The sequence below is a fragment of the Gallus gallus genome, chromosome 10 (assembly GCF_016699485.2).
Source record: "Gallus gallus isolate bGalGal1 chromosome 10, bGalGal1.mat.broiler.GRCg7b, whole genome shotgun sequence".
NCBI classification, from domain to species: domain Eukaryota; kingdom Metazoa; phylum Chordata; class Aves; order Galliformes; family Phasianidae; genus Gallus; species Gallus gallus.
Window position 1 is genome coordinate 15,537,973 of NC_052541.1, and position 18,352 is coordinate 15,556,324.

Sequence of the window (18,352 nt, forward strand, 5' to 3'; positions counted from 1 at the left end):
GTTAAAGAATAAACATTGCTGGGGATAAATAAATAAATAAATGGATGAAAAAGCCACTCTCTAACATTATTAGGACATCCAAAGTAAATAAAAAGTGGTAGAGCTGAGAGCAAATTGCTGCAGTGGTGCCAGGGAGAATCCTGATTTTAGCACCGCTGTACCAAATTTGTCATTTAGGAAAGCTCTTGTTCCCTTTATTGAGTTCCACTGTAGTGAACAATTTCTGCCTGCATCCCTCGTGTGTCCTTTTGGTTTATTATCTTTCACTGTGAATTGAGCATCCACAATCAGTTTCACAGGAAGCCTAATTTCACACACTGCTTATACATATGATGAGGACTTCCCTCTCCCTCCCCCCTTCCCCATCCCTTCTCCCAATGTTCTTATCAAATGAAGAATTGTGGATAAGGGTTAGGTGCAGATAAACATGAGTGTAGCACTTCCAGAAAGGTCATGATCCCCCCATAAGGTGCTTCTTGTTATGCCTGACCTTCAGATTTTCATCATCAGCCCACCTGACAACTTAATAATGCAGAGGTGCAGGATTCATTTCTCCCCTCTGAGAGAGCCAGTACGGGACGCCCTTTTCCCTGATTATTTCCCTGCACTCCCGGCTGCCCTTTATAAGCCAACCAGAACTCCATCAATCATGCTCTTCTCTCCTTTCCTCCTCAGCCCCCAGTCCTCAAAGCTCGAGAGCTGCAATGTCCCCTTTTGTCTTGCGCTGCTACCCAGCCACAACAACAACAGCAAAGGCTCCCTGCCTGAAAACACCCTTCTCAGGCAACAGTGCACCTTCCTATTCAAAAAGAGAGAGCCTTTTAGATTCCTCCACCCAGACTGCAATATCTTGCAGAATAACTCTTCATGGGCACTACTAATTGTTAAAGGAGGGAAGAAATTTAAGCTGAAATCAGAAGTTTTGACTTTGTTCTGTTTGTTTCTTTTTTCTGTTTCCCTACTTTATTTTTTCATTCTTGTTTTCCTATAGATTAGTAATAATCAAATGAAGAAAAAAATCCTTCTGGATTACTCCTTCCCTCTTTCATTGTTTTCGGTGTTTTTTCTTTTTTCTTTCTGAAGATAAAGGAAAAACAAAGATCGGAGATATACAGGGTATTAAGAGTATCAGTTTAATGGACTGAAATAACAGAAAAGTTTGGAAAAAAGTCTTCTTATGATGGGAAGACATTGATTCAGATCAGATTCTAAGGGCTGCAAAAAATAACTCCTATTATAAAATATGAATTCACTTCACCCCCAGCCTTCCTAGTGCTTTTTCAGCCAATAATTCCTAGAGTGAAAACGGGATGATAACACACCATGAGCATCTGGTGATAGCGAAGTACAGTATGTTCCCTGACAGAGCAGGGATATGCCAAGGCCATCTCCTATTGCCTAAAGCAGCTGCCATTTGTATCTCCAAGAGGGGAAGTATCCCCTGGTAAGCTACAGCTCAGCTGGGTATGCAAGCTTTGCCGTGCCCAGCAAGCAAGCTCTGATCTTACCCTGCCCAGTGGCAGCAGGATGCAAATCTGTACCCAGCTGGATAAAGAAGTTAATGCGATAGCCCAGCTCACCCCATTAAGGCGCTGTGCTGGAGCTGCAAGAATAAATAAATAAATAACAGAGCCGCATGAAGCACCATAAAACCACTCGTTTGCCAAATATCAGCATTGTGGCTGAAATTAAGTTTTCCTAACTCCTCCTGTGCCTGGATGCACTCAGATTGCACTGGTGCATGTGAAAGCCTGAACTCGTGGCTGTGTGTTTTTTAAGTGAGTCAGCATCTCGCCTTGAAAGGCAAAAACCTGCTTAAAAGCAGAGGGGAAAAAAAGCTCCAGAGCCATTCAGTCTTCCAAACAGGTATTGAGGGAATAATTGGGAGGCCCCTGAATAATGTTTAACCATCTGAATTATTTCATACATCACAGATTTGGAAAATCCCAACGCAGAGTTGGAGCCTGTACTGACATTGGGAATTGCATTTGCTAGTGGTGAAAGCTAAATCTCTCTTCAGAGCCTTCTTTTTCTTAAGAATGATAATAAAAAGAAATCTCTCCATGAAAGTCTTCTTTTGAACTTTGACAAACATGTCAGAAATTGCTAATTGGCATCAGAAGAGAGCTAGGAAAGCTAGCAAACATTCAGGAGGCACAAGAACTAGGAGTTTGTCCTAAATCCCATCGATTAGGCAATTAGTGTTCCTTCTACTTTCTGTGTGCTTTGGACAAAATCCCAAAGGATCATCTGGTTCATTTTCAGGCTTTTCTCCACTTCAGCCAAGGGCATAAGAAGTCTAAAGAACATCTTAGAAAGACCAGAAAGCACGAGTCAGAAACACAGAGCTGAGAAAAGTTTAAGAAACAGATGAAAGAAGAAGGAAGGAAGGATGGAAAGGATAAGGCACAACAGAGAAAAGGGAAAGATCACTCTGAGATGCTGGTGAAGAAAAATAGATGGGTGATAATGATCTAGGGGTGGGGGAGAACCTGTGTGAGGGAGAGAGGCAGGTTTGGATAGCAAGGGGAAGCACAAACAAGTGAAGCAGAAAAACAGGAAGGAAACTAAAGAAAACTTACAGATACAGAGGAAAAGCAGCAGGAAATCTGCAGTGCCCAGTATCCTTTCTTGACAACTAGACACAGGAAATCACACTTCAAAAGGACAGTCAAGAACGTGTGACCTGATAAGAGTTATAAAGATGCCATTGCCACCAGATCAGTGTTGGAGGGAGCGGACAGAAGGAAGAAAAGCAAAAGAATAAAGCACAGAAAGTCAGACTTAAAAGCAAGCTGGAGTTTTTTTTTAATTTTATTCTAAAACATGTCCATCTTGAGTCTCTAAGTGGGAAGGGGGTCTCCCTGGGATATTAAAACCATTCCCAAGCCAAACTCCATTTAAGCTTCACAAACTACCGCAAATGAAAATCCCTTGCTTGGCACCTCTCCTTCGTTCCAGCCTCCATCAGCTGCAGTAGTGATGCCAGTGGCTGTCCACAGCCCTTTGGCAAGGCTTTCCCAGCAATTCCTCACCTGGGACTCAGGCTGCTCATCTCCTCTCCAACCCCTGAGTTCCCTGGGAGCTTTCACAGTCTTTGGGTGGCATCTTCACACAGCCCCGAGTAAATGAGGAAGGGAAGGACACACAAAGTCAGGCTATTCCTTGGATTGGGATTTCCCTTGGTGAAACACTGGTTTTACAGGGAGGAGGGAGATTGTCCTCTATTGACATTTGCCAAGGGAAAATGAGGAATAGTTTGGATCCAGACCAGAGGGCCATGGCTACATCCAAGCCCTTGCAAATTGACTTGGCAAGAGAGGATTCTCTTGAGAAGTGAGGAAAACCAGAGAGATGTCAGTCAGAGAAGTAAACACCATATGCTTGTCTCACAGCATCTGACGGTAGTGAAGTGGACAGAGCAGAGAGGCTGGCAGATCTGAGAAATAGGGCAGTGTAAATCAAGACACATTCTCCTTTCTCTGCTTCCCAGAGGAGTTCCACAGACATGAGCAGTGTATTCCTTCTAAATCCAGGAGCTCTTCAAAGCCGATTGGTGTTTTCCATACTGATTATTTACACTAAGCCTTGATTGAGTGCACTGTAGGTTACAGAGAGGTGACTTTTTTGAAATGTATGAGATAAAGCCTTCTTCGTGTGGAGGGCAAAGAGTTAGTGAGAGAAAAGGAGATAGTACAAAACCACTTAATATGGTGTGTTTAGTTTTAGATTAACAAAATCTTCATATATATATATATATGTATATGTTTTCCTCAGTACTGAAATTTTGCAGGCAAAGCTTGTCCAGTAGTTTCAATTTTGTTAGAAAAATATTGTCATTTGACTCATGTGAAGGCAGCGAAGTTGGGGAGCAGCTGCTCCCTGATGTTACTTCACTCTCTTTTTCTACCCATCACCTCCTTCAGCTGAAATTTGTATCATGGACACAACCTCTCCCTACCGTTCTCCAAAAAGGCTATTAAGCAGCAGAGACAGGCTGCAGAGTCGCCTGTGAGACTCGGTTACCCAAGCAGAACTCATTCCTTAAGTCCATCAGTAATTACCCATGTGGCATTCAGCCCACCAGGTTGCCATTGTTTTAAAAATTGGTTTGAGGCACCTTGAAAGCTTTTTGAAAACACAAAGCAGAGATGATAGCTATGGAAATAAACAGCTGAGAAGGCAGCTCATACAGACAAAAATGTAGGCTGTTGATAAGACAGGTTGATGAGAAAGGAAAAATCTTGCAAGGAAAAAAAAATTGGACTTCAAGTTAAAGCAAAAGCTTCTGAAATGTGTAATGTTGTATTAGATTATCCCAGACATATTTTGACAGCTATAAGGAGAAATAGCTGAATTAGAAGTTTTACAAGTGTAATCTCTGACAGATTTTACACCAAATATTTACTTTTTTTATTCATCAGGTTAATAAACTTGTAACCTCTTCTTGCACTGGTCATTTCCTGATGAGATCCAATTTTCTCCTATCTGCTTGCAACACGCCTGTGTGTTCAAAGCAAGTCTTGAACACAGGTATATCTTCAGAGCCACCATTCAGCTCTGAGGAGGCAGAATTCACATGGAAATCCATGGGAGAATTACTTGCATAAGAATAGTAAATCTGAGTTATTTGGGGGTGTCATTCTGCTCAGCAAAGATTTCTGTTCCTCTTTTTAACTCAAACCATGAGTTTCCTGCCTTTAGCTTCTGAATAGGAAAAAATTTTGAGCCTTGATTGCTTCAACTCAATTCTCTAGAAAACCAATATTAAGAGCACAAAATTCTTCCTTTTCCTCTGCTCCTTCCCTTCATATGTACCATGTACATAATGCACACAAGAAGTCCAACTATTTGGGCAACTGATATCAGTATGACTTAGAAATAACCTTATTGCACATGGGTTTTCTTATGTCTGATAATCCGTGTTCTCTCAGAGCCTAACATTATAAATCCTACTAATTCACCTTAGTAAGAGTTTGACAGGAATAGTATTTGTGAGAAAGTGAACAGTAAACGAGTACAGAATATGCCAAGCTGGAGAATGGAAAAAAAAAAAAGAAAGAAAAGAAATAAGAAAAAAAAAGAAAGGAAGAAGAAAACTAAATTGCCTGAAAGTTTAAAAATGAGAAGTTTTATGAGGGGAAAATAAAAATAAAAAAAGGTAGTAAAAGAAAATTCTTGCAATGATTTCTGAACCATAATCAATAACACGGAGAAATATTTTTCCTGTTGTTTAAATTCACTAAATGTTCTATTTTATAAATCAAACTCTTTTACATTAAGCCTAATCCAATGGCTCGTCTTTACTACTTTAAATTTTTTGATTTACTATTTTTTATCTTAAAAATTCCTCCTGACCAAAGACATGAAAAAATCCATATTTTTCCATTGTATTACTCTCATATTCTTTTTAATGATACAGTATAAAAATCATATTCTAATAGAAGACACCTATAGCATAAATACATTAGGACACTTTTATATCAATGGCAAAAAACTGTAGTCATTTAATACCCTCATATGATGGATAAAAGCTCAAAAAAAATAGCTTCACTGGAGTAACCCTTGTTATAACTTAACAAAAATTAATATTAACTTCTGAAATATGTGATAGAAAATCTTTAATGTAAAACCCTCAAAGTATTCATTCAAAAAGATGTATCAGTTCGTAACCCAGTTCAAGTAAAAATGGTTGTTTGCAATCAGCTAAATGAGAAATCATGGCACTTGGTGAACAGTTGAACAAAAGATCATGTCAGAACTAAGATTTGTCTGGAAAGAGCAAATCCTACCTGAAACTGGAATATCAATTTCAGTAAGTCCTTTGCATGTCTTTTTGCCAGACCTTCCCCCATTTTTCTATCTAACACACTGCATCAGCTTCCCCATGCCGTAGATCAGTGGTTGGTACCAATCATATGGTCAAAGATTTACAATTTTTTTGATGAAGAACTTTATTTTCTGCCTTTTTGTGCCGGTTTGTTCCAAGTTGGTTCCCTTTTGGTAAACAAACCCACATTTTATTTTCTTTTTTTAAAAAGCCAAACTAGCAGAAAACAGCTCTTCCCCTTGTAACAATGCATTAGTCTTGAGTTTTTAAATATGGAATGTTAGAAGGCAGAAAAACAAATCTTCAAACTTCAAATACATTTCCCAACCATTTTTTTAATTGCTTCACTCTGCCACTCAACTGCAAAGTCTCCCTAACACCTCCCAGTGTGATTGTTTCCTGCTAACAGAGACATTTTGCAGACAGATTGAGTGTCAATATTATTAGCAGCAAATTATTCACATTGCGTGAATAGCCTTATAATCCTTATTTACTGTGAATATGGAGGAACCTATTGTTTTAAAAATAATAGCTTTTAATAAGCCTTGATGGTTCTGATTACATTTTATTGATGCTATCAAGGTTTTAGAGCGGCAGAGATAAAATGTTATTCTTCTGATTCAACAACAACAATACCAAGCTAGTCCCTAAAATGCCAAAGACCGCACAAAACGCATGTAGCAACCTTGTGTCCATGCTATGGGTACCACTGCTTGTCTGCTTGTGTGGTACTTAGATAAAGGTAGGGAACGAGTAGCTGTATCAACCAGTTTGCTGCTAAAATAGCCTTTCACTGTTTATTTTCCAGCTAAGTCAATTAGGCAAGGTGGTGCATCAACATTCAGAATGTGCTGATTTCAGATATATTGGCAGGCGTTTAAATAAACACCAATGAAAGGAGTATACATCTGTTAATAAAATTAAAAAAAAAAACAAAAAAGCAAAGGCAAGCTCTTAGGGAAATAAATGCTAAAGATGGCATGCTGTAATCCAAAAACACAGGAAGGCTGCTTTGTTGTCTCGGTATGTTTTCTGTAGATGACTTCACTTCCCAAATAGCCTTGTTGCTGTTTGGTTGTTTTTTGTTTTTTTTTAAACACAAAACTTTAAGCTTTCTCAGTTAAAATGTTGTCTTGTTTGAACGCATGCATAAATAAATGTTGATCATCTGCTTCAAATCTAACTTTATGTGAAAGAATAAAGAGGTAGTTTTGAGCTTTCTAATTAAAACACTGAGACCTACCCCACTAAATGACTCTAGTTTTATCCCATCTTGTATGCTGCTGTAATTTAAAGAACCTGCCTGTCCCATTTCAGGTCAAGACTCATACAAATTGTGGAGGTAGCCATTGCAAAAGCATTTTTGGAAGGACAAGGTCTGAACAGGATTATTCTCAGCAGACAAGTTAGCCCAAAGATTTGAGGATAAAGGGGAAAGTTAAGTGTTTGAGGTCAGACTGCAAAAAATTACAGGATCAAGAATAAAACCCAGAGACCCTAAATTCCAGGTCAGTACTGTACCTGCTGTTTCTGTAAATCAACAGTTATCTCCCTGCATCTCCTAAATCACATTTTTTATGCCTTTGGCCCTCAAATCAATGTTTACCTGTATCACCATCCTTTTTTAATCTCCAGCTTAAAATTTGTCTAATTAATCAGAGCTCAATTTCAAGGATTTATTCCTGCCATACTACAAAGGGCTAAGAGATGAAGTCCACCACATTAATGACTTTCATAGACAGCTCCTCACCTCTCCTCTCTCCCCCCCCTGCCCCAGCCTCTGTGTTATTGAACAGTTGATCATTTTGTTTAAAAATTAACAATATGGTGGGTTTTGTAGGATACAGATTTAAGACTCATGAGCAGCACAATCCATTTAGGTTACCAGTGCAAGAGATTTCAATGTTACCATCATAGTCCACTTCCTATGAGTAGTAGAGCAGCAGCAGAGGAAGGCTAGGTAACTTCTTAAAACATAGGCCTTTAAATAAAGGTGTTAAATTGCTTTAAGAACTCATCTGATAATTTCTGATTCATTGCTGGTGGCAGTTATTGCATCAAGTCTGCTCATCATCAGTTATTAATTGTACTGTCACATGTCCACATAGGTGGATTAAAGCATTTGTGAGCACCCACATTAATCCAGAATATTTTTTTCACCCATGCTCATGCCACTCCATTATTTGTTTTATATAAACACACAGGCAAGTAGGTTTTGTTCAGATAAAGATATTCCTGCCATAAAAATAGTGATTTTCTCAAAAAGGTAGTCTTGCATTAATTAAATACTTGATGTTCTTTCTTTTCTGGCTTAAAAATATTATACTAACCCAATCAAAAATATTAAAGAATAACATTTGATCAAGGTTGCTAATCGTTCATCAGTTAAAAACCCCGAGCATTACAAAGATGAACAGTTTACATGATGAAACATCCCAGTGTAAGCCATGCAAATAATCACTAAAAAAGAATCAATTTTTAAAAAAAGGTAGACGTAAGCAGAAAATATATTCATCCCAAAAGTCTCTTCAATATGAATAATTTAAGGAACTCAAGTAAGCAGTATTAGGTATTCTTTGCAGAGTCACAGAAATAATAGAAATGGTAGTCAGAAGCCCTCTGTACTCTTTTGACTTTGTGACCCATGGGAAGTCATGGTACCTCGGGTGACCTGCAAGTTTGTCTGTCTGTAAAACATGTATTTTAAATAATATGAATCTAATCACAGGGCTGTTCTCAGTGCAGTTAATGTTTGGGAAGTGTTCTCAGATCACTGGATAAAAGTGCTATATTAGTTCAAACAATGATGATTATTATCTTCCAGGGATTTTTATCCTCAGTGAAAAGCAAGAAGAATTACTGGGCAATTTTGTCTAGTAAATGCTGAATACTTGGAACACTCCCCGTTCATACTCATTCTGTGGCTTTCCTGTGTCTGACTTATGTTTATCTTCATTAAGTGGAATAATGCAAGTCAAAATAGCTACAAGTAAACTGTCTGCTGGTTAGGGAACAGTTGTTAGTTCATGGGAAATGGATCGTAAAAAATGTGCTCCTTTGACTTTAGAAAAGAACTCTAAATTGATCCATTTCCAGTTCAAAGCTCCTTAGAACATACTGAGAAATCTCACCTGATATTTCATCACCATCACCACATGTTTTGCAAGTTCAGTAGGGGATGGGAGACTGAAAGTTTTTGTCTGTATCAAAGTTCACCAGAAAGTCCTGATTCACAGGGGAAGGCAGGGAGAACATCTCCTATACTTACTGGAAGCCCATCCGAATAAGCAATTGTCCTGAGTTCTTTGAACTTTGGAAGAGGTGGAGATGCAGTCATATAGAAGATGAACTACTTCCCTTGAAGGAGCACAGCACATATCTGTGCAGATTGATGGAGCCATAAGTCACTAGAAGCTAACCTGGGTACAGCCTGAGGTAAAGCTGAAAGATAAAGTCATTCCAGGTGGGCTGGTGGAAGGGAAAAACAAATCCTAGACATTCACATATGAGGTCGTAAGTTCTGTTCTATCGTAGCTCACATATAAATATTTTAGATTTATATTTTAGCAGTTTTAAGCCTCCCTATAAAATGCATTTAACTTCAGGTTTTATTCTAAAATGCCTCTCAAGTCAGTGAGGTGCCACACTCTCTCAAGGATTTCAAGCAAATCTCTCTTGACCAATCCAAATTCATAAGCCAAACCATATGATTTCAAAAAACCTTCAATTGCCACCTGGATCGTATGTCCACATCTGGAAATGATGGATATTCTCCTCCCAGCTGCAGAAGAGGGAAATTCTGCATTAGGCTAAAAATACTGTGTAAATTGCAAGGGAGAAGGGTCAGCTTTCTAAAATTACAGTGGTCAAGGCAAGTCAAGCACTTTAATGGAAGGCTCAGATCCAAGATCAAAATCGTTTTACAAATCTCTGAGCAATTTCACCTAAAAACACACAGAATGTTTTCGTTGGTTTTACGGTGAAGACAGCCAACGAGCAGCAAATTCACATAGCTGGAGACTAATCTCCCTTCATGAGGGACACAAAGCAGGTGTGCTCTGCAAGGATGAAACTGTGCCCCAAATTTGGTTGATGTAAAGCAGGAGAGAACTTTCTGATGGGAAATGGTTGTAAATCACAGGAAGATCAATAGGGAAGAACAATTCAAAGCTGCAATCACAGGTTTGAACTCACCTTGGTGAAATGTCTCTTTCTAAAATATTCTTAAAACACAGAAGGATATATTAGTTGGTCCATAATAACAGGAAAAATTATTCAATAAAGAATGACAGAAGCAACTATGGAATTTTTATGATGTATGTCCGAATTTAAATCAGTCACTCATGCTACATTCTTTTGCATCCCTTTTCCTTACTCTTTACGTGCAATTATCCATACTGAGACATCATCATCTATGGCTTACAATCACTCTCATATGAAGTTATACATAAAGAAAGGAGAAATCATTGGAAGGCATGTCATCGTATGTTATCATTGATGATAACAATAAAATAATAATGAAGTTGAAACAAATAGTCTCTTTGTCTGTCTATGTCTCTGAGTCATTACCTCAGTAAGTCTTGCCTGGGAAAGTCTTATTACTTCCACATGGAATCATGTTGGATTGGACCTTATGTAGAAGGGACCACAGTACAGACTGCATTTCCCAAGTGGGCAAAAAAATAAAAAGGCTTTACACTTCACCATTGAGGCATCTTTGAAATATATGCAAATGATGTGGCACAAGAAAAAGAAATTGTCTGAAGATCTCTGAAATAATAAAGATCTAAAACCTCAATGCTAGGATAGGCAAATCAAAATGAGTTGCTACTATGTCAGGGAAAACTACACTGAAGTTTGGGGATTGGTATAGCTACACATCCTTGCAGACACCAATCTAAAATTCCCAAGCAGGCAGCACATCTTGTAAGAATATAGTTTTCTCACAATATTTCCATTAGCTTCTGTTTTTAGTGAGGTTAGAGATAACAGGAAAACAGTATGTCTCCATGTTATTTTGACTCTTGCAGCTAAGTGCTGGCTGGAATACTGGGGCCTAATTCCAGAGCTGACGTAAATAAGCTCACTCAAAGACAGTGAGACAACACCAATTTACACAAAACATAGTTCAAGCCTGGGAAATTCAGATGCATGCAGAAGTTTAGATAAGATACATCTAGGCAAATATTTGAGGTATGTATACACATCTATATATAATGCTTTCTAAACCACTTTAATCTCAATATGAGCTGTCTAAAAATAAGAGAAATCTGCTACAGGGAACAGAGTGGCAAGGATGTGAGAAAGCACAGAGAAGCTCTGAGTCCATCTGATTTGTTCGACACCCACAAATGAACCCCCACAGTGCCCAGCAGAGGAGGCTCCTCGGCTATCGTCATCTCTGGAAGGAGAAGGACAGAGGCAAAGGTTCTACCAAGGGGCCATTCATGGGGGATCTGAGCTATAAGCTGGAGGATGTCCATCTTACGTTTTCTAAATGGGGACCCTAGAAATGATGATCACGTAATTTAATGCACTCAAAAATTAATTACCCTAAAATCACATCAGATTTATCCTCCAGCATACCAAAAACATACGCAGTGTAGATGATCAACCTAACCATAAGAAAAAACATTCCTGAATTTTAAACCTGTTTTGAAGAGGAAATATACTTCTACAGTTCTGGTCAAGGAATAAGTTTGTCTCAACTCCTCAGACTTTAGAAGGAGAATGGGACTATCTTCCAGACAAATGCTATAGTTTCACTAGAAGTTGGAAAATATATCAAACATTGGTTCTTCAATGTGTTTCACTTGTTCTGATTTCCCATTTTCTCAACTTATTCTGCATACTTTATGCAGAGTATCATGAAACAAGAGAGTTGGAATACCGTGCTTTTTTCTTGGAAAAAAGAAGAAAGAAAGAAAGAAACAACCACAAAGTCCAGGTTTGTATCTTTTAAACAATATTCACACTGGGCTCAAATTATGCGCATAAACATTGCTAATGTATTTGCTATTAGTCTGTGTGACACCTTATTCCTTCAAGTTTGCATCTCTTGGCATGGACGAGAAAAAGTCTCTCCTCTCTGAGAGGGCTAGTTAAGATGTATCTTGCTGTTTCTCCGTATCTTTAGTATGCAGGGAGTGCAGAGATGGAGATAAAAGGAGAAATGTCTATCTTTGAGTCCTCTGCAATACAGAATAAGTTATCAACCTACTAACATGCATGTCTGAATAGACTCCTTTGGCAGGAGGGAGATTTTATCTGTCCTGACATGCGAATTCCTCCCTCATGTCAATCCATGAAAGTACTAAAGAATAAACTCTCTAGTAAAATGAATGTGGCATACCACTGGGACTTAGAGAGCATCATATTTTCCCCTAGCTACTTTTTTTTAATTCTCCAACTGAATCCTTGATATCCATATAAATTAGTCACTCTGAAGAACTACTCGAAAATCCACTGCTTTAATCTCACAGGCTTGGGGAGGGCGGCTCATTCTACTAAAGCCTGGGAGTTCATTGTCTCTTTATTTTTCCTCTTCAGCTGAGCAATGTGCCATCACATCTACCCCCATGCAGAAGCGCTCGGGCAGCATTTGCGCTGGAAGCTTTGCAGCTGTGCAAGTCAAATGAACAGGCACTACTTTGCCCTCAGATCTGGTAGGCCCCAAGGTACAGATATGAGCAGTCAAAATGTCCTACTTAGCATCATGAAGTGCCCACCCATGCGCGAGGGAAAAGGATGCAATGTTTTGAATGAAGCCAAACATGGTTATTACATTTTGGGGGCCTGAGAGAGAAAGTCACATTGGTCTGTTTACAGATAAATGATTTGCAATATTTCACATATATTTGTTATCACACTCAGCACCAGTGCAAAGATTCCTCACTCACCAGCCTCGATAGCACCTAGAACAAGGCTGCAGCTGCTGAAATGAATCCCTTAGTCTTCACTTATGCAATAATTTCACATCAATAGTGGTGGTACAAGGAGAATAATAATCATTTTTATAGAGAAAAACATAACCGAAATAGTAAAAAAGACAACAAAAAAGAAGTAAAATAAAAATGATCCATCCTTTCTTCTTTTGGTCTCCTGTGTTTATCCCCAGACATTTATGATGTACTACATAACAACATACTGGTTCTTATTGTACTGCGTCGAAGGCAAGAAGTTACACTTTGATTTGTGTTTTGCCCATGCTTTTGTGTCTCAGTTAAAGAATTTAAATGCTAGACAATTCCTATCCTATTTTTTATTAATATTTTTAAGTACTCTCTTAGGGGCCAGGCACAGAAAGTTGTTGTTACATCTTTATGTGATATCACTCCAGACCTTAATGCTCTTCATCATTTCCACACCCTTTCCCCCCCTATTTTTTTGGCACTCTATTTATTATTCCCAACTTTTCTTTGTTCACAGTACCTGTGATGCTGGAAACAGCTCACTGGACTGTTTGCCATTCATTCCTTTTCATGCCTGTAAATCTATAACTGGAGTTTTTATTTAAACATGAATGTAAAAATGCAAAGCAAGTTCTTCTAGCCTTATGGACAATGGCAGTCTATTCCTCCTTCTGACCTTCCAATGGATAGCTAGGGATTAAATAGGGATCTACACTAACAGAACTCCAAATTTTGAAAAGGATGCAGCTAAGGGCTACAGAAACAAACATAGGAGCGTATAGACAGATATGGAAGAATAATCAATTGTCTTTTTGTAACTGAAGCTGGGATGGAAGCCTGGGGAGCAATCCTAATGTTGCCAATGGGTGTGCTACCACCAGCAGTACATGCTTCTTCCTTTATCCCCCTATAGGGGAAAGAATTCTGAAGTTTTGCCATAAAAACAAATTGATGGCAATGTGTTATAATGACACTTTCCTCATTTCTTTAAAAGTAATTAATTTCACCTAGGGTGACATTTTCAAGCTCCTGTCTTCGGGTCTTTTCAGCTAACCTCAACTAAATCTTTTTCAAAAACTCACAGATGAGCAAAAAAAAAAACCCAAAAAAAACACCACCCTTTTTTTATTTTATGGATCAAAGGATTTCCCAATAGATTAAGACTTTTCATTTTTAATGTTGCAAATTCCTCATTTTGAGTGCAGAACTAGGGGGGAAAAGAGAGTGTCAGGTATGGAGCTGCGGAAAGGTATCGGTGAGATTTTCATTGGGTCTGTAAAGTAGGATACATATCCTCTAATACTTTCCTCTATCCTGAACACAAACTGGAAAAGTAGAAAGCCTACAAATGTATGCATCATCGAATGAAAAGTTGGAAATGCAAAAGCAGTATGGTACAGGGGGAGTCACGCACTGGGTTAAATTCAGAGTGGAGAAAGAAAACAGCCCTGATGGGCTGCTTCATATCTGTCTCTCTCTAGACACATATGCACATACACACACAAACACAGAAAATGTGTTTGATCCTGCCCTTTTCTATGCAAGAGCGTATCTCAGAGTAGGCGATAAATCATCCGCTTGGGCATGTGCACGCAGAAGCCAGTTTGAAAAATACAAGGAGCAGAGGAATTGCCATATTGAATCAGACAATTGGTCCATCAAGTTTGGTATCGTGCCTCCAGCAGTGGCTAAACCCTGATACTTTAGAGGAAGGCAACCCTCAAAGTCCATAGAGCATTTAGCTTGGTCTGTAGGTGGGGGAGGGAAAAATATTCATCCTAACCCCTGCAGGCAGTAAATGCGTGTCCTATAGAGTGAGCTAGGATTTTCCTAATGTGGAGCTGCAACTATAATTACTAGTTTGGAGCAGGACAGCAGAACAATGTTTGCAAATGTTCATTCACATAAAAAGCTGCTAATTCACTTTGACATCATGTGTGACCCTTTTCCAGGAAGGTTCATTTGAGCAAGTAGTTTTGTTTATGGAAAGCGAAAGTTTGCTAAATGCTCTGGAAGTGCTTCCCAAACATTTGACGTACACGAACTTCTCATTTATCTCTACACCTCTCAGTCGTCAAACAGGAAAGAGAAACGGTGTTGCCTGATACACATGTTGACTGAGGCAGTGAAATCATGGCTTGCAAACAGCAAATGCACAAAGTGAAAGACAAAAGAAATGCATCGTAGATCAAAAGCAATGTATGGGGAATTCCTGAAGGGAAGCACAATTTTTTTTTCAAATAAACCATTCTGTTACCTAAGCTCTCCTAATGGGACAGTCTGGCATTCCTGGAAAATCATCCAGACTATTTAAATTGACCTCCTGTGTCATCAAAATTCACCATCTGGATGCATATTTCTGGGCTGAATCAACAGTTAGCAGAAATGGCAGAGTTTTAGTCACCTGCCTCCAGACCCATGTAAACACACCGTGTGCCACTGCAGAGCTCAATCTCAAGGAAAAATGTTTTGCTGTGTCCTTTCCTGCCTGCTTGCACTATCATCCTTGATTCCACCTGCTCACAACAAATTCCCTTGTGATAGAACTCATCTGCAATAGAAGCACCCCACAAACCATGAAATCACTCCCTTCTTATGACAGGACGAGCAGCAAGCCATGGATGGCATCACAAGAAACCAGTGGACTATCTAGTTTAGAATCATAGAATTATTAGGGTTGGAAAGACCACTGAGATCTCATCCACTCCAACCATTAAACCATCACATCCGCTCCCACTGAACCATGTCCCTCAGTGCCACTTTTTCTTGAACACCTACAGGAAAGGTGACTCTACCACCTTCCTGGGCAGCCTGTTCAAATGCATCACCAAACAGTATGTTTAACAGCACAGAGAGTTGCAACAGGACTCATAACAGAAATAAACCTCTTGGGTCAGAATGATGCTGTTACATTTGTATGATAAAAAAGAAAAAATCTATGTTAGAAAGACTGCAACCACCAGTCCAAGTAAACACTTGCACAAAAATGCTTACCTCAAAATGCTTCTCTGCTTTAGGAAATCATATCTGGTTTTCATTTGTGCCCTTTGGAGTTCCAGTGCCTCAGAAATGCAACTCATTCACTTGATTTCATAACTAGGTTTGCAGAAATTTTGTCTGGGCAACTAGGCCTTGGCGCAGCCTGGCTCCCCTTGCATCCCCCAACAGCTCTGTGACCCTCATAGAGATGGCTGGTCCACTCGCTCAGCCTAACAGTTCTCAAGCGCAAGTTAACTGTATTAAAATTGCATACAACTTGGATAGGTGGGTAATCCCAGAACTGAGGGTATGAGACCCATCTTGCTCCCCCAAACATCTCCATGCCTGCCTTTCTTCTCCCACCACCTCAGATCAACCTTATCAGCACAACCTACGCAAAGCAGGGAGCAGAACTCAGTGCGATCTTCTTCTGTTAAATCAATTCCAATTACAGTTACAATTTGTTCTGTAGCTTCTTTAAAAAATAAAAATAAATAAATAAAAAAGAAAGAAAAAAAAATAAAAAAGGCAAATGTCTCTCCTGATTTGTTGTTTTTTTTCTCCCCGTTCCCTACCTCTTCCCCAGGGCCTCCGCTTGTGCCTCTGTGTAAGTCCTGGGGTCTTGGGTGTCAAATGTCAGGCCTTGTACAGAGCTGTCAAAGAGGAGAATAGGCTGAGATGATTGATGACTGCAAAGCCTGAAATCCAAACCTCTGCTGCAAATGCTTCTTTTACAAAAAAGCTGGGGCAACCCACAGTGGCTATATTCAAGGTCAGCTCGCATACCATTACACCCACCGCTTTGGGCTCCTAACAAGCCAACGCATTCATCGAGGATTTCTCGTCTCTCTGTCCCTGTGTGTTTCTCTCACTCTTTCTCTCCCTCCCCTCACTCTCCTGGCAACCCTCTGCCAAAATTTTCAAGCACTTAATCCCAATAAAAAAAGGCATGGCCTTTTTTCCCCTCCCCTCCCTCCCTCTCCTTCAGGCTGCATTCGCTATGAGGAGCCACGGGCTGAAGCTTAATGCTGCACAAGTCAGATGACAAGATTATTAATGGGAGCAGGGCAATGTCATATCTGATTTCATGCATATTCATGAACGGAGTCATACAGCTGGGACCATGTGCCATGAAGAGACAGCAAGAGAGAAACTTTTACACCCCCTCCTTGCCGTGAAGAATCTGATCGTGGAGATTAAGAGCCCTGCCTCACAAAATTCAATTGTTCTCTTTATATATTAAGAAAAAAGGGGGAATTGCTTGCATGCTAATAATGATGTGATGCCAAGATGGTGCGAATATCTTTTTTTCCCTGTCACTGAATTAACTGTCCCAAAGCCAATCCTTCTGCAAGAAGAAGGACATACACTATCACCTCAAAACTGAATGACTTCCAAAAAGTCCCACCGTAGGTTATAAAGAAGAGAAGGAAAAAAAGGAAGCTACATGTTGCCAGGATGCATGGTAGAAAAACGGTAGGAAACTGAGCAAAGAACTTTATTAGAGGTCTGCTTTGTACTCAGCACCTGTATAGTATTTTAGTCTGTAGCTTTACAGAGCAGCTAGCTCCTCTTGCCTTTACAATAGTGCTTTCCAAAACACGGGGAATTTTATTCCCATTTTACACCTGGGTAAATTGAGGCATAAAGCTTTTATGGTTTATTGGCCCCATATCTACCTTATCAGAAAAGTTCCCATTACCTTAGCAGGACAGGGCCTGTAGGCACTTGAGCTGAAGTCAGGAAGTGAATAGCAGGGTGGTAATGCAGCTATATCATGGAGTTAATTCTGTCTTCTGTGTGTTCTATGTTGAGAAATAACGCTCCTTCCTGCAAGACACCAGAACAAATAGAAAAATGTAGACACCGTGGCACTTAGCAAATGATCTATGGTATTTTTCCCCATTCAAAATCCATCAGTATTATTTCAGAGGCTTTGTGAGAATTAAACTCTGTTATAGCTGTCTGACACACTATTTCTAGGTAAAAATCTGTTTTTCAGGCTCTTAAAATAATCTGTTCAGTCAAGCAGCAGTGTCTATTTGTGAAAAGACTGAGGCATGCCATTCCTTTGGACAGGTAAGGACCAAAATAAATAACAAAAGCAGCATGTGCAACTGTGAAATCAATTTGGAATTTAATTGCTGAAAACTATCTGACAATAAACTATAACAGTGCATGAAATGGTCCTGTAATGGAAGTGGTGGCTATTCCTGGAGTCGTTTACAATTAGCTGTGGATAAAATACAAGATTACAGTAGGAAACCAGCCTGGATACTGGCTCTAGCAAATAGGCAGACGACTTCTTTGCACCTTTAATTGCTATCATTCAAGGCCAACAGCATATTCTCTCATGAGGATGCCAAACAACCCACGTGATCCAAATGCTCTTTGGTACAAGCTGATCTGAGTTACCCGTAGGGCTACCACAACAGGCTTCCTGGCACAGAGCGACAGAATGGGAATATCTGGGCAGATTCAAGCTTTTTGAAAAGTGGTGGGTTTATTCTACTATGTGTAATAGGGATGAAGACAGGCTTACTGCTGTTTTTCCTAGAAGCTCATTTTATAACTACACACAAATACATTCCCAGCTATGCAAACCTCACTGTGAAACATACATATTTACAGA

General features: G+C 39.4%; 1 long non-coding RNA gene across 3 annotated transcripts in view; it reads right to left on the minus strand.

Annotated features, from left to right (window-relative positions):
- The window catches only part of LOC101748407, a 451,745-nt gene that overhangs the window by 270,967 nt on the left and 162,426 nt on the right, over nt 1–18,352 (minus strand). For all 3 annotated transcript variants that reach the window (XR_006931068.1, XR_005862678.2, XR_005862677.2), the window contains exons 4-5: nt 17,423–17,550; nt 16,296–16,373 (exon numbers count right to left, since the gene is read on the minus strand). This is a non-coding gene — a long non-coding RNA (uncharacterized LOC101748407). The remainder of the gene's footprint in view (nt 1–16,295; nt 16,374–17,422; nt 17,551–18,352) is intronic.